The sequence below is a fragment of the Macaca nemestrina genome, chromosome 2 (assembly GCF_043159975.1).
Source record: "Macaca nemestrina isolate mMacNem1 chromosome 2, mMacNem.hap1, whole genome shotgun sequence".
NCBI classification, from domain to species: Eukaryota; Metazoa; Chordata; class Mammalia; order Primates; family Cercopithecidae; genus Macaca; species Macaca nemestrina.
In genome coordinates this window covers 370,214-394,157 of record NC_092126.1, presented here as the reverse complement: position 1 = coordinate 394,157, position 23,944 = coordinate 370,214, and the positions used below count along the sequence as shown (strand labels likewise).

Sequence of the window (23,944 nt, the reverse complement as noted above, 5' to 3'; positions counted from 1 at the left end):
TCGTGTCTTTTATTGCTCACCTCCCTCCCATTCCTCCCCCCAAGTCCCCAAAGTCCATTGCATCATTCTTATGCTTTTATGTCCTCATAGCTTAGCTCCTACATATCAGTGAGAACATACGATGTTGTTTTCCATTCCTGATTACATCACTTAGAACAATAGTCTCCAGTCTCACCCAGGTCACTGCAAATGCTGTTAATACATTCCTTTCTATGGCTGCGTAGTATTCCATCATATATATGTTGACTGATGGGAATTTGAGTTGGTTCCATGATTTTGCATTTGTGAATTGTGTGCTGCACATGTGCTGCTATAAACATGTGTATGCAAGAATCTTTTTTGAATAACCCTCTGGGTAGACACCTAGTAGGGGGATTGCTGGGTCAAATTGTAGTTTTACTTTTAGTTCTTTAAGGAATCTCCACACTGTTTTTCATAGTGGCTGTACTAGTTTACATTCCCACCAGCAGTATAGAAATGTTCCCTGTTTACCACATCTATGGCAACATCTAATGTTTTTAAATATTTTTAAAATTATGGCTTTCTGGAGGTGAGGTGTTATTGCATTGTAGTTCTGATTTGCATTGGCCTGATCATTAGTGATGTTGAACATTTTTTTCTTATGTTTGTTGGCCATTTGTATATCTTCTTTTGAGAACTGTCAATTCATATCCTTAGCTCATTTTTTGATGGGGTTGTTTGTTTTTCTCATACTGATTTGTTTGAGTTTGTTGTGGATTCTGGATATTAGTCCTCTGTCAGATGTATAGATTGTGAAGAGTTTCTTCCACTCTGTGGGTTGTCTATTTACTCTGCTGACTGTTGCCTTTGCCATGCAAAAGCTCTTTAGTATACAGAAGTCCCAGCTATTTATCTTGGTTTTTTATTGCATTTGCTTTTGGGTTGTTGGTCATGAAATCCTTGCCTATGCCAATGTCTAGAAGGGTTTATCCAGTGTTATCCTCTAGAATTTTTATAGTTTCAGGAATTAGTTTAAGTTCTTAATCCATTTGCAGTAGATTTTTTTATATGGTGAGAGATGGGGATCCAGTTTTATTCTTCTACATGTGGCTCACCAATTATCCCGATATCATGTGTTGAAATTTTATGTTTTTGTTTACTTTGGCGAAGATCCGTTGTTGTAAGTATTTGGGTTAATTTCTAGGTTCTCTGTTCTGTTCCATTGGTCTATGTGCCTATTTTCATACCAGTACCATCCTGTTTTGGTAACTATGGCCTTATTGCACAGTTTGAAATCAGGTAGTGTGATGCCCCCAGGTTTGTTCTTTTTGTTTAGTCTTGGTTTGGCTATGTGGCTCTCTTTTAGTTCCATATGAATTTTAGAATTGGTTTTGCAATTATGTGAAGAATGATGATGGTATTCAGATGGGGATTGTGTTGAATTTGTAGATTGCCTTTAACAGAATGGTAATTTTCACAACATTGATTCTACCCATCCATGACCATGGGAATGTGTTTCCATTTGTTTGTGTCATCTATGATTTCTTTTCTTTCTTTCATTTTTTTTTTTTTTTGAGGGAGTTTTGCTCTTGTTGCCGAGGCTGGAGCACAATGGCATGATCTCAGCTCACGGCAACCTCTGCCTCCTGGGTTCAAGTGATTCTCCTGCCTCAGCCTCCCGAGTAGCTGGGATTACAGGCACCCACCACTATGCTTGGCTACATCTATGCTTTCTTTCAGCAATGTTTTGTAATTTTCCTTGCAGAGGTCTTTCAATTCCTTTGTTAGGTATATTCCTAAGTTTTGTTTTGTTTTGTTTTGTTTTGTTTTTGTTTGTTTGCTTTTTGCAGCTATTGTAAAAGAGGTTGAGTTCTTGATTTGATTCTCTGCTTGGTAGCTGTTGGTGGAAAGAAGAGCTACTGATTCATGTACATTAATCCTGCATCTAGAAAATTTGCTGAATTCTTTGATGTATTCTAGGAGCTTTCTAGAGGAGTCAGTATGGTTTTCAGGGCAAAAGATCATATGGTCAGCAACCAGTGACAGTTTGACTTCCTCTTTACTGATTTGGATTTCTTCTATTTCTTTCTTTTGTCTGGTTGCTCTGGTTAGGACTTCCAGTACTATGTTGAAGAGGAGTGGTGAGAGTGGGCATCTTTGTCTTGCTCCGGTTCTCAGAGGGAATGCTTTCACCTTTTTCCCATTATTATGTTGGCTGTGCATTTGTCATAGATACCTTTTATTAAGGTATGTCCCTTGTATGCCTATTTTGCTGAGAGCTTTAATCATAAAGGGATCCTGGGAGGGGGGACCCAAGATGGCTGAATAGGAACAGCTCCAGCCTCCAGCTCCCAGTGTGAGTGACACAGAAGACAGGTGATTTCTGCATTTTCAACTGAGGTACCGGGTTCATCTCACTGGGGCATGTCGGACAGTCGGTGCTGGTCAGTGGGTGCAGCCTGACCAGCGAGAGTTGAAGCAGGGTGAGGCATCACCTTGCCTGGGAAGTGCAAGGGGGAAGGGAATTCCTTTTCCTAGCCAAGGGAAACTGAGACACACAATATCTGGAAAATCAGGCAACTCCCACCCTAATCCTGTGTTTTACCAAGGGTCTTAGCAAACAGCACACCAGGAGATTATATCCCACACCTGGCCCAGAGGGTCCCACACCCATGGAGCCTCCCTCATTGCTAGTGCAGCAGTCTGAGATCTAACTGCAAGGCAGCAGTGAGGCTGGGGGAGGGGCACCCACCATGCTGAGGCTTAAGTAAGTAAACAAAGCTGCCAGGAAGCTCGAAATGAGTGGAGCCCACCGCAGCTCAAGGAGGCCTGTCTGCTTCTGTAGACTCCACATCTGGGGACAGGGCATAGCTAAACAAAAAGCAGGAGAAACCTCTGCAGATGTAAATGTCCCTGTCTGACAGCTTTGAAGAGAGCAGTGATTCTCCCAGCATGGAGGTTGAGATCTGAGAATGGACAGACTGCCTGCTCAAGTGGGTCTCTGATCCCTGAGTAACCTAACTGGGAGACATCCCCCACTAGGTGCAGACCAACACCTCACACCTCACATGGCTGGGTACACCTCTGAGACGAAGCTTCTGGAGCAAGAATCAGACAGCAACACTCACTGTTCAGCAATATTCTATCTTCTGTAGCCTCCGCTGCTGATACCCAGGCAAACAGGGTCTGGAGTGGACCTCGAGCAAACTCCAACCGACCTGCAGCTGACGGTCCTGTTAGAAGGAAAAATAACAAACAGAAAGGACATCCACACTAAAACCCTATCTGTACGTCACCATCATCAAAGACCAAAGGTAGATAAAACCACAAAGATGCGGAAAAAACAGAGTAGAAAAGCTGAAAATTCTAAAAACCAGAGTGCTTCCTCTCCCCCTCCAAAGGAACGCAGCTCCTTGCCAGCAATGGAACAAAGCTGGGTGGAGAATGACTTCGACGAGTTGAGAGAAGAAGGCTTCAGACGATCAAACTTCTCCAAGCTAAAGGAGGAAGTTCAAACCCATCGCAAAGAAGCTAAAAGCCTTGAAAAAAGATTAGACAAATGGCTAACTAGAATAACCAGTGTAGAGATGTCCTTAAATGACCTGATAGAGCTGAAAAGCATGGCAAGAGAACTACGTGACAAATGCACAAGCTTCAGTAACTGATTTGATCAACTGGAAGAAAGTGTATCAGTGATTAAAGATCAAATGAATGAAATGAAGTGAGAAGAGAAGTTCAGAGAGAAAAGAGTAAAAAGAAATGAACAAAGCCTCTAAGAAATATGGGACTATGTGAAAAGACCAAATCTACATCTGATTGGTATACCTGAAAGTGACGGGGAGAATGGAACCAAGTTGGAAAACACTCTTCAGGATATTATCCAGGAGAACTTCACCAACCTAGCAAGGCGCAACAACATTCAAATTCAGGAAATACAGAGGATGCCACAAAGATATTCCTCAAGAAGAGCAACTCCAAGACACATAATTGCCAGATTCATCAAAGTTGAAATGAAGGAAAAAATGTTAAGGGCAGCCAGAGAAAGGTTGGGTTGTCCACAAAGGGAAGCCCATCACACTAGCAGCAGATCTTTTGGCAGAAACACTACAAGCCAGAAGAGAGTGGGGGCCAATATTCAACATTCTTAAAGAAAAGAATTTTCAACCCAGAATTTCATATCCAGCCAAACTAAGCATCATAAGTGAAGGAGAAATAAAATCCTTTACAGACATGCAAATGCTGAGAGATTTTGTCATCACCAGGCTTGCCCTACAAGAGCTCCTGAAGGAAGCACTAAACATGGAAAGGAACAACCATTACCAGCCACTGCAAAAACATGCCAAAATGTAAAGACCATCGATGCTAGGAAGAAACTGCATCAACTAACAAGCAAAATAACCAGCTAACATTATAATGACAGGATCAAATTCACACGTAACAATATCAACCTTAAATGTAAATGGGCTAAATGGTCCAATTAAAAGACACAGACTGGCAAATTGGATAAAGAGTCAAGACCCATCAGTCTGCTGTATTCAGGAGACCCATCTCATGTGCAGAGACACACATAGGCTCAAAATAAAGGGATGGAGGAAGATCTACCAAGCAAATGGAAAACAGAAAAAGGCAGGGGTTGCAATCCTAGTCTCTGATAACACAGATTTTAAACCAACAAAGATCAAAAGAGACAAAGAAGACCATTACATAATGATAAAGGGTTCAATTCAATAAGAAGAGCTAACTATCCTAAATATATAGGCACCCAATACAGGAGCACCCAGATTCGTAATTCCTAAACAGTATAATTGTGAATTAGCGATGAGCATATTTTTGAAAGTTCTTTAAGAGATTCAAGCAAGCACCCAGGTTTGAGAGCCATTGACACAAGGCAATCCTGTCACTCACAGATGAAGCTGTTAAGACATCCAGATCAGTCGGAGCTGATAGTCACTGCACACTGGCGGATGTGCCATGGGCACTGCTGGTTGTTATGACCACCATCTTTTCTCATTGGTCAATGGCCATCCTGTGTCCGTAATGATGGTTAGTGTCCATGATAAAAATTTCAAATACAATTATATTTTGCAGCTAATAAGGAGTAACATTGAATTAGCACTCAGAATCTTCCTACCATGAAGTCAGTTGTGTGTTCTCTGCATTCCCTGACCCTCACTTTTTGTGTAGAGTTTTGTTTATTACCTGATGAATAGAACAAAACTTGTTTTTGCCCATTAAACAGGTAGTTCATGTTTTTGAAAGATAAGCATTATCTTTCCTTTATCACTTCTAATAATTCAACTTTGTAGTCCTGATCAGTGTGGCTTACAAACTGGAAGACAAAAGACATTTTAAAAAACCTAATAGCTAAGTTAGTTTTTGAAGCTATTAATATTGCTAAAATTAATGCTATAGAAAAGAGAAAAAAGCATGCTGAATAGAACTCTGTTCTTAGAGATTTCTCCTGAAAAAGTCACATGTTATTTCTTCTCACCTCCATTGGCAAAAAAAAAAGAACAAAAAACAAAAAAACACCCACTATGTGGTCATGCCAAAATTTAAGTAGGTGGGTTGGAGTAGTCAGAATGCATTCATAAAAACTGAACTGAAAATATTTGGAGAACAGCACCAATGACTATCGTGAATGCCAACATGCATCCCTAACAACCCCGTGCTGTTACTCTCCAAACTTTTTATGTCTTGCAAAGTATTAGAACTTCCTATCTGAAGCCATACCACTCAGAGGGACTGCAAAATACATAATGACATCTCCTTTAGGATGTCCTTAGAGAATTCAAGGAAAAGAAGTTAAATAATTTAAAAAGTGCTTTTGGCCACAGCTATCTAGCAGTAGGGGGTAAGATTAGAGATAGATTGTAAAGATAATAGTAGGGTTAGGGTTAGGATTAGAGTCTGGGTCAGAGTCAGGGCCGGAAGTATGGTTAGAGGTGGGGTCATGGTCAGGGTCAAGATCAGAGTCAGGGTCAAAGTCTAGAGACAGGATTGGGGTTAGGATTAGAATCAGAGCTTTGTTCTCCTCAGGACCCACCTGAGGAGAGGCCATGGCTTTGGAGCACCTGGCAGTGTGTCCACAGTGAAGACCAGACTTTCGTTGTCCTCAAACTGACCTGGGGAGACGCGGCTGTAGGCCGATGAGGAAGGTGAGGCAAAAGCTTCCTGTCTGCCCCCATGTGCTAAAGAGGGAGATCTGCCATGGGCTTTACTTCACACATTATGTTCCACAAGTCTTGTTTTACAAAAGCATCCCTTCCTTGAGGCTTTGGTTGCTAATCATCACAGTGTGTCATAACATATGGAAAGATTTGGGTTTGCTTCAGCGGGGAGATCTTGGTATAGAGAAAGGAGAAATGCTTAGAGCCACCTCAGGACAGTTGGGATGAAAGCTGGGGATGGGCAGAGGCTGGAGGAAACATGTGCACCCCCTGTAAACACTTTTATTCATGTTTTCATTACTAATTTTTCTTACAGTGTTAAAGTAGTAAAAATGTATTGAAAAATTGAAAAGTAGGTATATTAAAACTTGCAACATTATTTAAGTCTAAATATATTATTTGTACCTCATCAACATTTTTTATTTTGTTGAGAAAGTCTAAGGTTAATTGGCAGCATATTTTAATAGTAGATAGAATAATGTCTGTTTTATAAACATTGACATCCTACATTACATGTGTGAACCCCGAAAATCTGAGACAGGTCTCATATTTTTTAAAAAGTTTATTTTTCCAAGTTTGAGGATGCGCCTGTGATGTCTCTGCAGGAGGTCTCAACAACATGGGCCCAAGGTGGTTGGGGCCCAGCTTGGTTTTACACACTTTAGGGAGACATGAAACATCAATCAGTATGTGAAAGATGTACCTTGGTTCAGTCCAGAAAGGTGAGACAACTTGAAGAGAAGGCCAGACAGGGAGCTTCCAGGTCATAGGTAGGTAAGAGACAAATGGTTTCATTCTTTTGAGTTGCTGGTTACCCTCTCCTGATGAGGCACTCAGATACGCATTTCTCTCGGTGAGCAAATGGGTGACTTTGGACAGAATGGGAGGCAGGTTTGCCCCCAGCAGCCCCAGCTTGACTTTTCGTTTTAGCTTAGTGATTTTGGGTCCTCAAGGTTGATTTTCCTTTCACAAAGTCTAACATGTTTTCCTATGAGCATTGAGTATTCATTGTGTATTTTATTACACAAGGCATGGATTTTTAAAAAATCATCAACTTCATGACTAGCTATATAGACATAACTACATAGAGGTTCAACTAAATTTGGAAACATTCCACAGTTTTGGTTTCTAATACTTCTTTGTGATTCTTTAAACGGTAAAGGTTTTTTTTTTTTTTTTTCTGTAAAGCATAGTAACATCTGAAATCACCCATAGAAATGTCCTGCCATTTTTTTCCTCTAGTTTCCCCATTTTCTGCAAAGCCTCATTGAGGAAATTGACTTTGAATATCTTTTTACACTCGTCTGTTTTAGAAAGCTTTGTGGTAAAACATTGAATCTTCATGGTCACAAGTTCTGTTCACATTCTTTCTGTCTTTGAATATTTTTTTTCCCAGTGGCCAATATTTGATTCTGTTGTATTATGGCTAAAAGGTAGGCACGGAACAAAATAAAGACAAGAAGTCTTTGGAAGAAGTGATCCAGTCACAATGAATCAATTTGCCATTGGAACATATTTTTACAAAGTCACTCTTTTGAAAATATTTAGTCATGAATTGAAACAGAGTCTGGTAGGTTTTTTTTTTCCTGGTCTAAAGTGAACAGCATTTTAGAGAATGAACCCAGGACACAACCACAGCACAAGAAAAAAAATGATAAATAAGTTTATACATATGTGTTACCACTGTAACAGAAAACATGTAAAGAACATTTATTTTGATTTATATATCAGTCTGCATTGTTTAATTTTTTTGTGTCATAAATGCTCTTATTTAAAAAACAGGACTAGTTAACAGTGTCATTTACTAGCAATTCATGGTATAAATAATTAAACAAAGAAGTGTTTGAAAAATATAACAATGTTTTAAATACAGTTATATTTTATAGCAGTTTTTGACTTACACAGAAATTGCAAAAAAGAAAAATTGCAGAGATTTCCCTTGTAGCTTCAACCTACTTTCCTTTCTTATTAACATCTTCTGTCAGTGTGTCTCACATGGCTTATTAATATCTTACATAATGTGTCACAGTTAATGAACAAATACTGATAGACTATCATTAACTAAAATTCATATTTCATTTGGATTCCCTTAGTTCCATCTTACCCTGACCCATCCGGGATCCCACATGACATGTAGTCATCACGTAGGCATCTCCTGGATGTGACAGCGTGTCTGGCTTTCCATCTCATGATGACCTTGACAGTATTGAGGAGGATTGGTCAGGAATTTTGTAGAATGTCCCCCATTGTGATTAAACATGGAATTTTTCTTATAATTAGACTGGGGTTATGGGTCTGGAAGAAGTAGATCACAGAGGTGAAGTGCCACTCTTGTCACTTCATTTTCTCAAGGTGAAGTGTCGCCTTTGATGTTCACTTGGATTGTTCGGCGGAGCTAGCTTGTCAGGTTTCTCCACTGTGACGTTATTTTTCCTCCTTGTCCATACTGCACGTGTTCTTTCGGAGCAAGTCACTATGCGGAGCCCACACTTACAGAGTGAGGAGCTCCACCTTCTTGATGGCTGACTGTCTACCTCAATTATTTGGAATTCTTTTGCAAAGAAGATTTCTATTCAACTCCATTTGCTTATTCACCTATGTATACAAACACAGACACCTAGATAATTACTTAAAGCTTTAGTTACTATTCAGCACTACAGCATTATGTTGCACAATTCATTCCTGTGTTGGTCATGGGTAGCTCTTTTTATTGGCTCCTGTTTTTCTTTAATAAAAGAATTAATTTTTTATTTTTATTACATATTTTAATTTTTTTTGTACATACTTACTTTCTGATACTTCAAGATTATCCTGGCTCATATATTTACTGTCCCAGTTCTAGTACCAGACATTTCTTCAAAGAGCTTGATTCCTTTGAGAATGGTAGGAAAACTTACATCTGACTGCTGAATGAGCACATTGTATCTTGTCCCTCCTTGGCAATGCTAGGAAGTATATGTGTGCATCTAACAGACCCATACACCCCTAATTATAAAGGTTTCTATGTAGAACTGTAGGTATCTATATTAAACCAAATGTAAGTTTATGTTGATGTCTCTACCTCTGATCTACTATCACATGAATCATTCTAGCCTTCTCCCCTTGCTAATTTGTAACCTCCCACTTCAACAGTGAGAGACCTGGTTCCTACCCTCTGCAACTTATGTAAGTCATTGTTTTATTCCAGATACAGATACTGTGGTTTTACAATTGTTCACAATTACTCCTGTTGGAAAGAACTTTATAAAATAGAATCCAGTGATGAAGTGTAGTCCATTTGCCTTCAGCCTACAGAATCTATTCATTTTTGAAGTGATTAGGTCAACACCATTTTCCCTACACCTTCATTGAGTTTTTTCCTACATTTGTGTCTTAGTCCGTTTTGTGCTTCTGTAACAGAATACCTGAGGCTGGGTAATTTATAAGTAAAAAAGGTCCATTTGGCTCACAATACTGGTGGCTGGAATGTCCGAGATTAGGCCGTTGCATCTGGTGGGGCCTCAGTCTTTTTCATCTCATGGTAGAAAGTGGAAGGGGAGCAAGGGGTGCACCAGAGATCACATAGCAAGAGCGACAGCAGGAGAGACGCCAAGGAACCCAGACTCTTGTTAACTCCTACTCCTGCAGGAATTAATCCATTCCTGTGAGAGCAGAACTCACTCATCCCGATGGAGGACATTAACCTATTCATGAGCGATCCGTCCTCATGACCCAAACACCTTCCACTGGGCCCCACCGCCCCACACTGCCACACTGGGGGTCAAATTTCAACACGAGTTTTTGCAGGGACAAACCACATCCAAACCATAGTAATTTGTAGCATAGTTAATTTCTTTTTCACATGATGCATTCTGTGTTGGGATACTCCATATCCCGAATAATTTTATTTAATTTGAATAGAGTTTGGCTTACTCATTTGGCTGTAAAATTCTGCGTGTTTTGACAAATGCGTAGTGGCAGGTATCCGCTATTAAAGTATCATATGGAATGCTTCAAATTCCCACGCCATGGAGCCAATGGCTTCCCATCTGTGTAGTTTGCCTTCTCCAGAATCTCATTAAATGAAGTCACACTGTGTGTATTCTCCTCAGACTGTCTTCTTCCAGTTAGCAATGTGCATGCAAGATTCACTCATGTCTTTGTGTGAGTTGATAGCTTGTTCCTTTCTATGGCTAAATAGTATTCCATTGCATGAATGTACCACAGTTTGGTTATGCATTTTGGGGAGCAAAACCTTCCTCTTCTAACTTTGTTCCAGGGTTGGAGACCTTCAAATTAACTGATAATAGATACATTAATAGGAGAGGCAATATTTGGCTTCTTATTCCACAAGTATCATTGTAGGACAAAATTCATCAGATGGAAGGATCCAGTTTACAAACAGGTAAAACTAGCCCAAAGACAAGAAACTAGACTAGAATCTGATAACCCTCAAGGGCTATAGATTTCCTTTTATTTATTTAAATTTTTTATTATACTTTAAGTTCTAGGGTACATGTGCACAACGTGCAGGTTTGTTACGTAGGTATACATGTGCCATGTTGGTTTGCTGCACCCATCTACTCGTCATTTACGTTACGTATAGTTTTCCTCAAAAAAGTTTTTTTTGAGACAGGGTCTGGCTCTGTCTCCCAGGCTGGAGTGCAAAGGTGCAATCTCAGCTCACTGCAACCTCTACCTCCTGGGTGCAAGCCATCCTCCCTCCTCAGCCTCCTGATTAGCTGGGACTACAGGCACCTGCCATCATGCCCATCTAATTTTTCTATTTTTAGTAGACATGAGGTTTCACCATGTTGCCCAGGCTGGTCTTGAACTCCTGGCCTCCCAAAGTGCTGGAATTATAGGCATGTGCCCCCACGCCCGTCCGACTTATAGTTTTCCATTGAAACATAAAATTTATCTCTGTAGTAACCATTATTTTTGATCATAGATAATCAAAGTAAGATTATTCTTGTTTCAAAATTAAGTCTAGCCTTGTTAGATTTTGCCTGATGATTTATGTAAGTTTAGTAAGAACAAGAGCTGACCACATAGATGCTTTCAAGCTTCCTTGCTGCAAGTTTTCATACAGAATCTCAGATTGGACTTTTAAAGGCCTTATTGAGGCTAAAAGCCAAGCCAAGAACATACTATCAAATTTCAGCTGCAGACCTTATAGCTTTGTGTGAATTCCTCTCTGCTTGAGGCCCTCAAAATAGCCCCAAATTACTGGGCCTACAAGGAAATGACCTTCCTTACTAATCTGTAAGGCTGTGAACCCCATAATCTAGGTATCAGACTGGCTTTTCTCAAAGTGCTTTGTAAGCATTGACTCCATAAAAGTCAACCTTAGTTCCTTACAATTGCTGGTCATAACTGGTCTGAGGTACACTTCCTAAATATGATATTTCAGTAAAAACCTTGATAATATAGCCAAAGTTTCCAATTATGTCCTGTTACAAGGTGAACAGATTCTTACTGGACTTTTGCTAACAACTATATTGTCATGAAAGTAAGAGTATTAAGAATTTCAAAATTCTAGAGAAATCAGGTGGGGAAAAAAAGATAAATGCTCCATTTCTGTTTACAAAAGCATAATCTACTAAAATTGTTGTGAGTTAGAGTTAGCTTGAGAGTGGCCAGGTGTGGTGTGTAATCCCAGCACTTTGGGAGTCCGAGATGGGCAGATCATGAGGTCAGGAGATCAAGACCATCCTGGCTAACACGGTGAAACCCCGTCTCTACTAAAAACTACAAGAAATTGGCCAGGCGCGGTGGCTCAAGCCTGTAATCCCAGCACTTTGGGAGGCCGAGGCGGGCGGATCACAAGGTCAGGAGATCGAGACCACAGTGAAACCCCATCTCTACTAAAAATACAAAAAATTAGCCGGGCGCGGTGGCGGGCGCCTGTAGTCCCAGCTACTCAGGAGGCTGAGGCAGGAGAATGGCGGGAACCCGGGAGGCGGAGCTTGCAGTGAGCCGAGATCGCGCCACTGCACTCCAGCCTGGGCAACAGCGTGAGACTCCGTCTCAAAAAAAAAAAAAACAAAAAACAAACAAAAAAAAACTACAAGAAATTAGCCGGCATGGTGGTGGGCGCCTGTAGTTCCAGCTACTCGGGAGGCTGAGGCAGGAGAATGGCGTGAATCCGGGAGGTGGAGCTTGCAGTGAGCCGAGATCGCACCACTGCACTCCAGCCTGGGCGACAGAGCGAGACTCCATCTCAAAAAAAAAATAAAATAAAAATAAAAAAAACCACAAACAAGAGTTAACTTAACAGAAAGAGATTTCTTTTTTTTCTTTCTTTTTTGAGACTGAGTGTTGCTCCGTCTCAATTTCTCAGTGTGGTAGGCAAAAACATGTTTATTAACAGGCCAAAATATCTAGTTTCTCTGTAAAAATAAGAAGCCAAAAGTATATAAACTTGAATTACTTATGTTCAGTAATTAATGTTTTAGTATTGTATCTTATTTATAAATGATGTAGATATTTAATGGAAATATTTTACTTAGCTTAACTTTAAGGTTAAAAATTACCAAAAGTATTTTGGAAACTACTATTAGGCAGATTTACTGTAAGAAATTTATTATTGAAATAATGTTTTTCGCTTTTCACAAGATGGCACCAAAAATGAAGGAAACTCCTGCCCCTCCTAAAGCCCAAGCCAAAGCAAAGGCTTTAAAGGCCAAGAAGGCAGTGTTGAAATGTGTCCACAGCCTCCCAAAAAAGGAAGATCTGCACCTCACCCACCTTCCAGCGTCCCAAGACACTGCGACTCTGGAGGCAGCCCAGATACCCTGGGAAGAGTGCCCCCCTGGAGAAACAAGCTTGACCATCATGCTATCATCAAGTTTCCACTGACCACTGAGTCAGCCATGAAGAAGATAGAAGACAACAACATGCTTGTGTTCACTGTCAATGTTAAAGTCAACAAGCACCGGATCAAACAGACTGTGAAGAAGCTCTGGGACGTGGATGTGGCCACAGTCAACGTCCTGATTCGGCCTGATGGATAGAAGAAGGCATATGTTCGACTGGCTCCTGATTATGATGCTTTGGATGTTGCCAACAAACTTGGGATCATCTAAACTGAGTCCAGCTAGCTGATTCTAAATAGATGTATATCTTTTCACCCTAAAAAAAAAGGAAATAATGTTTTTCATAAGAATGACAACTTAAAATCTTAAAGCTTATAGATTTGATTCTAATTATCTAGTAAGTATAGTATTAGCTTCTTGCAAGCACTCAAGCAGAATAGAAACTTGTTTGTTGGCCAGGCAGGGGGCCTACCATGAGTATACTGTGAGCAAGAGGACCCTGCAGTGTCCTTAGCTGCCAGCAGGTGGCGCACGGGCACCACACCATGAGCAAGAGGACCCTGCAGTGTCCTGGTCGGCAGCAGGGGGCGTGCTGCCACTCCACTGTGAGCAAGAGGATCGTGTAGTGCCCCCAGCGGCCAGAAGGGGGCGTGCCCCCACTACAAGGCAAGCAAGAGGGCCCGGCAGTGTCCCCAGCTGCCAGCTGCGGAGCCAGCCACCTCTTCACTTGGGGCAAGAGGGCCGGGCAGTGTCCCCAACTGCCAGCATCGGGAGTGCTGCCACCACACTGTGACCCAGAGAGCCCTGCAATGTCCCCAACTGCCAGCAGGCGGCGTGCCATCACTATACTGCGAGCAAGAGGGCCCTGCAGTGCCCCGGCGCCAGCAGGGGGCGCTGGCCACCAGTGTAAGAAAGAGGGCCCTGCAGTTGCTCTATTCGCCAGCAGGGGGCGCACTGGAACAGCACTGTGAGCAAGAGGGCCCTGTAGTGCGCGGCTGCAAGCAGGGGGCACCAGAGCCCGGCTTTTCAGATTACTGATGTTTCGCCCGTCTGTGCGCCGCTCCCCTCGCGGCGTGCGTCTCTGTGCCTGCACCGCGCCTGCACCGCGCCTGCACCGCGCCCCTTCAGGCCCACGCAGCGTGCGTCTCTGCGCCTGCGCCGCGACCCTCCCCCCCCCCCTACGGCGCGGGCCTGCGACTCTGCGCTTGCGCCGCACGGGCCTGCGACTCTGCGCATGCGCCGGCCTGCGCCGCGCCTGGCGTGCGACTCTGCACCAGCGCCAGCGTTGTACCTTTGTGAGGGCGGAGCTGAATTCTCCTCAGCCCAGACACTGAGAGCATCGCGAGGGCGGAGCTGTGTTCTCCTCTGCACAGACCTCGGGGGTACCGTGAAGACAGAGCAGCATTCTACTCTGCCCAGACCCTGGCGTGGGGGGCACCACGAGGACGGAGCTGCGTTGTGCTCAGCACAGAGCACAACGCTTTGGGACAACTCGGGGCCGCATCCACAGTGAATAAAATCCTTCCTGTTTCTAGCCCTGAATAACGAAGGTCAGAGACTACTTAGAATGGTTCAGTGTGGAAAACGGGAAACCGAAATCCCCTCTGAATCCTGCGCACAGAGGTTCTTTCCACCCAAGGGTTAGGCTTAGGATTTTAGGGTTAGGGTTTTAGGGTTAGGGCAAGGGCGAGGGTTAGAGGGTAGAGGGTTAGAGGGTGAGGGTTAGGGTTGTGAGGGTTAGGGGTTAGGGCCAGGGGTCGGAGTCAGGGTCAGGCTAGGGGTTAGGGTTGGGGGTTAGGGTTAGGGTTTAGGGTTAGGTTTAGGGTTTAGGGTCGGGGTCGGAGTCAGGGTCAGGGTTAGGGTTAAGGGTTAGGGCTAGGGCTAGGTTTAGGGCTTAGGGTTGGGGTTATGGTTTGGGTTAGGGGTTAGGGGTTGGGGTTAGGGGTGAGGGTGAGGGTTAGGGTCAGGGTTAGAGGTTAGGGTCAGTGTTAGGGGTCAGGGTCGGGTACAGGGTTGAGGTCAAGGTTAGGGTTAGGGGTTAGGGTTTAGGGTTTGGGGTAGGGTTAGGGTTGGGTTAGCAGTAGGGTTAGGGTTGGGTTAAAGTTAGTGTTAGGGCTAGGGCTAGGACTAGGTTTAGGGGTTAGGGTTAGGATTGGGTTAGGGTTTGGGTTTGGTTCTATGTTAGGGTTAAGATTCAAGTTAGAGTTCGTGTTCTGTTTTGGGTTAGGTTTAGGGTTAGGGTTTGGGTTCAGGTTAGCGTTCATGTTTGGTTTCAGGTTAGAGTTGAAGCCATTCTCCTGCCTCAGCCTCCCGAGTAGCTGGCATTATAGGCACATACCACCATGCCCAGCTAATCTTTTTATTTTTAGTAGCGACAGTGTTTCACCATGTTTCCCAGGTTTCTCTGGAACTCCTGACATCAAGTAATCCACCTGCCTGTGCCTCCCAAAATGCTGGGATTACAGGCATGAGCCACTGTGTCCAGCCTTCACTTTCTTCTCTGTGTCAGAGATCTCTAGCAAGATACCTTTTCACAACTTTTATTGCAACGGAAGTATTTCAGAACTTTGTCAGGTTAAACTGTTAAGGGTATGTCTGTTTTTTTATGATACACTCAATTTAGGAATGTATGACTCAGTAATGAAAGTTTATCTGGCTTCACCCTTGGCATTTGAGTTCCTAGATGGAGAAGGGTCTGTTTTCAGGCATGATCATGGCTTACAGGAATGCAGCACCCCAAGAGGACCCTGGCAATTGGGAGAATTATGTTTACATGACACTAAGCCCCAAATAACCTTAAATTCTAAATAAAAGTTCCAAGGGTAATTTGTATAAGGATCTTGTTTTTTGTTTTTTGTTTTGAGATGGAGTCTCACTCTGTCACCCAGGCTGAACTGCTGTGGCATGATCTTGGCTCACTGCAACCTCCACCTCCTGAGTTCAAGTGATTCTCCTGCCTTACCCTCCAAAGTACCTGAAATTACAGGTGCCTGCCACTATGCCCAGCTAATTTTTTGTATTTTTAGTAGAGATGGGGTTTCACCATGTTGGCCAGGCTGGTCTCGAACTCCTGACCTCGTGATTTGCCCGCCCCAGCCTCCCAAAGTGCTGGGATTATGGGCGTGAGCCACCGCACCCAGCCAGGGCCTTGTTTTTAAAGAAAATAAATTATATGACAGATTTGTTTCATATACATACATATACACACATACACACACATATATATATAAACTATACTCGTGAACATTTTACTCAACGTTTAAAAATCTTTAAGACCTTTCAGTACATAAAGCTTACATAAGAAAATCTAGCAAAAGTGTATAAAATCTAAACACATTTCTAAAAGAAAGGGTGAGACTTTCAGGGTGGCTATGCTGTGTTGAACGTGGGCAGTGTTCTCTCTCTCTTGTGGTTTTGCTTATATGGCAGTTCCAGCTCACAAGAGCCCTTGGAGCCTGTCTGTTGGCCTGCATCCTGTGGCATTTGGCAAGTGAGATCTGTTTAATATAAGGTGTCCATAAAGCCAAGGTTATGATATCTAAAAATAATCAACAGTAATTCCCCAGAAATTTTGTCTTTTTTGACCAAGCCACTGGTGCAATGTGGAGTCACTGCATTTTATGCAAAAAGAATAATGCCGTCACTCCAGAGTCTGAACCAGAACTGACCCTCAGTGGTGACTCCCCCTTTATTCTAGTAAGTGTTAACATTAGCTGTGGCAATGTAAAAACGGTGTTTCCGGAGGCAGTGGGGGCCGACAATGGAAAATCCTCTGCAGCCGTCAACATGGAGAGTGAGACAATGCAGGTGTTGACTCACAGAACTGGACGAGAATCTACTACTCCTTCTCCAGTGAGAGTCTCTGTCATTTGCATAGAAGGCTTAAATGCAGGGAGGGCATGGGGATTCCGTGTAAACTTCAGTAAGGTGCATAAACAGAGGCCGTGATGTGTTTTGTCTCCGACCTTTTCCAGGGAGATCTGACCCCAGGGTTGCAGGGTGATGCTCACTAACAGAAGCTGACTCAATTGTGTTATGTCTCTGATCTTTTCCAAGGACATCTGGACCCAGGGTCGCAGTGTGATGCTCACTAACAGAAACTGATTCAATTGTGTTTCCTGGTTTTGGGGAATATCTTTAATTACTGCATGAATGTTTGTAAACTGTTGGGGCTAAATATGAAAGTTGCTCTTCAGGTGCCGTCTCCACCGAACCACTGTGTACATTTTCTTTCTCTCTCTTGCAGCTCTTCTCTTCCTACAAACTGAACGAAAATGAAAAGGAAGTCATTTCTGCATGTGTCAGAGGCATCCTTTGGTTCTAAAGGGAGCTGAGTTGGATTCCACAAGCGTATGGTCCTTGTAGCATGTGAATAGGATTCAGTCACGGACGAGAAGGAAGGGTTCGGGGGAGACTGTCATCGCCCTGTCCAGGCTAACACTCCAGCTGCCCAGGTGACAGGCTGGCCTGTGTTTGTGTTGTGTAAGTGTGTACAGTTGCTAATGTAGGGTCCAGAAACATCTTACAGAGTAAGCCTATCGCTACATGTAGTTTTATGTGGGTATAAATGCATTTCAGTTCTTAACATGAACATTTGTACAGTGCTTCCAAGTGAGGGTTTGACTGCCTCACATCTGGAATCCTTCAAGTTTATACTTCTTGGAGTCAGTGTCGTGAATGTTTTCCCCTAGGTCAAGAGTCTGCTGTCAACATGATGTTCTCTAATTACACAGCTTCATACAACTCCCAGCTTTGTGGACATATATTTTTGTATTTAAGGTGTTCCTTCTTTTACTTCTGTTTATAGTTCATCCTTGACACTGCTCTTTTCCCACTGCCTTTATCTCAGGTCCTTCCCAAGCTTTCATCCTGGCTGACTTCTTTTAAGTAATGGAAGGAGAGGACGTGGGGTCAGTCAGCCTGACTTCCGATCCCTTCTCCACCCATTGTGGGGAAAAGAAAGAGATCAGCCTGTTACTGTGTCTATATAGAAAGAAGTAGACATAAGAGGCTCCATTTTGTTCTGTATTGGAGATGCTGTTAATCTGTGACCCTACCCCCAACCTTGTCCTTGCAAGAGACATGTGCTGTGGTGACTCAAGGTTTAATGGATTTTGGGCGTGCAGGATGTGTCTTTGTTAAACAAGCTCCTGAAGGCAGCTTGCTGGTTAAAAGTCATCACCATTCTCTTAATTTCAACTACCCAGGGACACCTACATGGCCAAAGGTCGCAGGGACCTCTGCCTAGAAAAGCTAGGTATTGTCCAAGGTTTATCCCCATGTGATAGGATGAAACAATGCTGCTAAAAGGTTTATGGAGATGTTTGCATATGTATCTCAAGGCACAGCATTTTCCTTTAAACTTATTCATGTCACAGAGATCCTTGTTCTTATGTCTTACTGCTGATTTCCTCCCTAAAAATGATCCTATTGTCCTGCCACTCCCTTATCTTTAAGATGGTAAAGATAATTATCTATAAATACTAAGGGAACTCAGAGACCTGTGCTGGCGTGGGTCCTCTGTAAGCTGAGCACTGGTCCCCTGGGCCCCGCTTTTCTTTCTCTATACTTTGTCTCTCTGTCTTATTTCTTTTCTCAAGTCTCTCGTTCCACCTAATGAGAAACAGCCACAGGTGTGGAGGGGCAGGCCACCCCTTCATCTAGTGCCCAACGTGGAAGCTTTTCTCTAAGGTGAAGGTACGCTGGAGCATGGTCATTGAGGACAAGTCGACGACTCCCGAGTACATGTACAGTCAGCCTTGTGGTAAGCTTGTGCGCTTGGAAGAACCTAGGGTAACAATGGGGCAAACTAAAAGTAAATATGCCTCTTATCGCAGCTTTATTAAAATTCTCTTAAAGAGAGGGGGAGTTAAAGTCTCTACCAAAAATCTAATTACGCAGTTTCAAACAATAGAGCAGTTTTGTCCATGGTTTCCGGAACAGGGAACTTTAGATCTAAAAGACTGGGAAAAAATTGGCAAAGAATTAAAACAAACAAGTAGGGAAGGTAAAATCATTCCGCTCACAGTATGGAATGATTGGGTCATTATTAAAGTAGCTTTAGAACCATTTCAAACAGAAGAAGATAGCATTCCAATTTCTGATGTCCCTAAAAGCTGTGTAGTAGATTGTGAAAAAGAGGCAGGGATAGAATCCTGAAAAGGAAAAGAAAGTTCACACTGTAAATGTGTATCAGAGCCAGTAATGGCTCGGTCAACGCAAAATGTTGACAATAATCAATTACAGGAGGTAGTATATCCTGAAACGTTAAAATTAGAGGAAACAGATCCAGAATTAGCAGAGCCATCAGAGTCTAAACCACGATGGCCAACTGCTCTTCCAGCAGCTCAGATGCCTGTAACTTTACAACCTCAAATGCAGGTTAAACAAGTACTAACTCCAAAAGAAGATCAAATAGAAAAAGATAGAGCCTCTGTCATGGCAATGCCAATCCAAATACAGTGTCCACAATATCAGCTGGTAGAAAATAAGACCCAGCCGCCAGTAGTCTATCAATACTGGCCGCCAGCTGAACTGCAGTATCGGCAGCCCCCAGAAAATCCATATGGACAGCCAGGAATGTTTCCAGTGCCACAGGGCAGGGTGCCATATCAGCCGCCCACCATGAGACTTAATCCTACAGCACCGCCTAGTACACAGGGTAGTGCATTACATAAAATTATTGATGAGGCAAGAAAACAAGGCGATATTGAGGTGTAGCAATTCCCAGTAATATTAGAAGTAAGACCACCTGGAGAAGGGGCCCAAGAGGGAGAGCTTCCCGTAGCTGAAGGCAGATATAAGTCCTTTTCTATAAAAATGCTAAAAGAAATGAAAGAGGGAGTAAAACAGTATGGACCCAACTCTTCTTACATGAGAACATTATTAGATTCCATTGCTCATGGACATAGACTCATTCCTTATGATTGGGAGATTCTGGCAAAATCCTCACTCTCACCCTCTCAATTTTTACAATTTAAGACTTGGTGGATTGATGGGGCACAAGTACAGGTCCGAAAAAATAGGACTGCCAATCCTCCAATTAACATAGATGCAGATCAACTATTATGAATAGGTCAAAATTGGAGCACTGTTGACCAACAAGTAATAATGCCAAATGAGGCCATTGAGCAAATCAGGGCTATCAGCCTTAGGGCCTGGGAGAAAATCCAAGACCCAGGAACCGCCTGCCCCTCCTTTAATACAATAAGACAAGGCTCTAAAGAGCCCTACCCTGATTTTGTAGCAAGACTTCAAGATGCTGCTCAAAAGTCAATTACCGATGAAAATGCCCGTAAGGTTATAGTGGAGTTGATGGCATATAAAAACGCCAATCCTGATTGTCAATCAGCCATTAAGCCATTAAAAGGAAGGGTTCCCGCAGGATCAGATGTAATCTCAGAGTACGTTAAGGCCTGCGATGGAATTGGAGGAGCTATGCATAAAGCTATGCTTATGGCTCAAGCAATCACAGGGGTTGCTTTAGGAGGACAAGTTAGAACATTTGGGGGAAAATGTTATAATTGTGGTCAAATTGGTCATCTAAAAAAGAATTGCCTAGTCTCAAATAAACAAAATGTAACTACTCAAGCTACTACAACAACAGATAAAGAGCCACCTGGCCTATGTCCAAGATGTAAAAAGGGAAAACATTGGGGTAATCAATGTCGTTCTAAATTTGATAAAAATGGGCAACCACTGTCGGGAAACGAGAGGAGGGGCCAGCCTCAGGCCCCGCAACAAATTGGGGCATTCCAAATTCAGCCCTTTGTTCCTCAGGGTTTTCAGGAACAACAACCCCCACTGCCACAAGTGTCTCAGGGAATAAGCCAGTTATCACAATACAGCAATTATTCCCCACCAAAAGCGGCAATGCAGCAGTAGATTTATGCACCATACAAGCAGTCTCTCTGCTTCCAGGGGAGCCTCCACGAAAAATCCCCACAGGGGTATACGGCCCATTGCCTGAGGGGACTGTAGGGCTAATCTTAGGAAGATCAAGTTTAAATCTAAAAGGAGTTCAAATTCATACTGGTGTGGTTGATTCAGACTATAAAGGCGAAATTCAAGTAGTTATTAGTTCCTCAATTCCTTGGAGTGCCAGTCCAGGAGACAGGATTGCTCAATTATTACTCCTACCTTATATTAAAGTTGGAAACAGTGAGATAAAGAGAACAGGAGGGTTCGGAAGCACTGATCAGGCAGGAAAGGCTGCATATTGGGCAAGTCTGGTCTCTGAGAGCAGACCTGTGTGTAAGGCCATTTTTCAAGGAAAACAGTTTGAAGGGTTGGTAGACACTGGAGCAGATATCTCTGTCATTGCTTTAAATCACTGGCCAAAAAATTGGCCTAAACAAAAGGCTGTTACAAGACTTGTCGGCATAGGCACAGCTTCAGAAATGTATGAAAGTACAATGATTTTACATTGTTTAGGACCAGATAATCAAGAAAGTACTGTTCAGCCAATGATTACTTCAATTCCTGTTAATCTATGGGGTCGAGATTTATTACAACAATGGGGTGCGGAAATCATTTTGCCTGCTCCATTATACAGCCCCATGAGTCAAAAAATCATGACTAAGATGGGATATATACCAGTAAAGGGGTTGGAAAAAAATAAAAATGGCATTAAAGTCCCAATTGAGACTGAGAAAAATCAAGAAAGAAAAGGAATAGGGTATCCTTTTTAGGGGCGGCCACTGTAGCACCTCCTAAACCCATTCTATTAACTTGGAAAACAGAGAAACCGGTATGGGTAAATCAGTGGCCACTACCGAAGCAAAAACTGGAGGTTTTACATTTACTAGCAAAGGAACAATTAGAAAAGGGACACATTGAGCCTTCATTCTCACCCTGGAATTCTCCTGTATTTGTAATTCAAAAAAAATCAGGAAAATGGCGTATGTTAATGGACTTAAGAGCTGTAAATGCTGTAATTCAACCCATGGGGCCTCTTCAACCCGGATTGCCCTCTCCGGCCATGATCCCAAAAGACTGGCCTTTAATTATAATTGATCTTAAGGATTGCTTTTTTACCATTCCTCTGGCAGAGCAAGATTGTGAAAAATTTGCCTTTACTATACCAGCCATAAATAATAAAGAACTAGCCACCAGGTTTCAGTGGAAAGTGTTACCTCAGGGAATGCTTAATAGTCCAACTATTTGTCAAACTTTCGTAGGTCAAGTCCTTCAACCAGTTAGTTAAACAAAAAAAAGGGGGAGACAGTAAGGAGTGTACCACTCCTCAGATGCAGCTTAATCTAGCACTCTATACTTTAAATTTTTTAAACATTTATAGAAATCAGACTATTACTTCTGCAGAACAACATCTTACTGGTAAAAAGAACAGCCCACATGAAGGAAAACTGATTTGGTGGAAAGACAACAAAAATAAGACATGGGAAATAGGGAAGGTGATAACCTGGGGAAGAGGTTTTGCTTGTGTTTCACCAGGAGAAAATCAGCTTCCTATTTGGATACCCAATAAACATTTGAAGTTCTACAATGAACCCATCGGAGATGCAAAGGAAAGCGCCTCCACGGAGATGGAAACACTGCAAGCAAGCACCATTGACTAACGAACAAGTCTTCATCGCCATGGCACATTTATATAGAGGAAAAGGGAGGGAGAATGTTGCGGGAAGTCAGGGACCTTGTGAAAGGAGCCGGACACATTCCTCAGCCCCGGGCTCAAAACAAACAAGCCCAGTACAAACACATCCCATCCTCCCATCCCACCACATATCGCCATATATCTCTCAAACTTCCTGAGCCCAGTACAAACACATCCCATCCTCCCATCCCACCACATATCGCCATATATCTCTCAAACTTCCTGAGCCCAGTACAAACACCACCTGGAAAGTCTCCAATAAGGAGACAGCCGTTCAAAGTTTTACTGAAAGCGTGGGAACCAAAAGAATTCCTTTGTTCCCCTGTAACTTTTGGGCCATAAAAAAGCAAGCACTCTCATTGTTCGGGGCCCTCTTGGATGCTGTGGAATGGAGGGACCAAGTTCGAACTTGCAGTAAAGATCCTTGCTGCTTGGCTTTGACTCTGGACTCTGGTGGTCTTCTTTGGGGAACAAATGGTCTGGGCATAACATCTGGGGGCTCTCCGGGATTCCCCAAGCCCACCAGACCCCTGGTCAACGGATCTGCTAGGATCGATCTACTGATAGGTGAGCTGGCTCGTCTCCATTTGTCTGTCTGTGTCTGTTCTGAATCTGAATCTGTGACTCGCGAGGTCTGAAACTGGAGCTGGCACAGTCCTGGCGGACGCGCTGTAGGACGGCCAGTGGAGACCGGTGGGAGACGTCCCCTGGCTCTCGTCTGATCTAAATTGCATTCTGAACTGCCCTGGTTTGGCGGGCAGTGGCTATCTCTGATCTGGGCTGCCCCAGCACGATCGCGATCCAGGCAGCTAACTCTGACCCGGGCTTCCGGTGCGTGCCTGCGTTCTGAACTGCCCCGGTTTGGCGGGCAGCGGCTATCTCTGATCTGGGCTGCCCCAGCGCGATTGCGATCCAGGCAGCTAACTCTGACCCGGGCTTCCGGTGCGCGCCTGTGTTCTGAACTGCCCCGGTTTGGCGGGCAGCAGCTATCTCTGATCTGGGCTGCCCCAGCGCAATCGCAATCCAGGCAGCTAACTCTGACCCAGGCTTCCGGTGCGCGCCTGCGTTCTGAACTGCCCCGGTTTGGCGGGCAGCGGCTATCTCTGATCTGGGCTGCCCCAGCGCGATCGTGATCCAGGCAGCTAACTCTGACCAGGGCTGCCAAAGTGCGCCTGCGACTAGATATCATTAATAAGTCAGATCAGATTTCCTTTACAGGGATTCTAACCCACATTCCTTTACAGGAAGAGACTACAAATTATTACAGGATGGGCAATACCCAGAGCACTCCTCTATCTCTCCTTACAAGTAATTTCAAAGAAGTTAGAGCAAGGGGCCATGATCTTGGTATAGAAATCAGGAAAGGAAAGCTAATTACTCTGTGTCGCTCCAAATGGCCTGCC

The 23,944-nt window shown here is 43.3% G+C and overlaps 1 long non-coding RNA gene and 1 pseudogene across 1 annotated transcript; both read left to right on the top strand.

Moving 5' to 3' along the window:
• The first annotated feature begins 12,728 nt into the window (after positions 1-12,728).
• LOC105490822 (large ribosomal subunit protein uL23 pseudogene) lies at positions 12,729-13,198 on the top strand (annotated as a pseudogene).
• Positions 13,199-14,406: 1,208 nt separating this feature from the next.
• LOC139361679 (uncharacterized) lies at positions 14,407-18,420 on the top strand. The gene is made up of 3 exons (XR_011619266.1): positions 14,407-14,478; positions 15,327-15,517; positions 17,175-18,420. It is a non-coding gene; the product is annotated as an uncharacterized lncRNA (long non-coding RNA).
• The last annotated feature ends 5,524 nt before the right edge of the window (positions 18,421-23,944 follow it).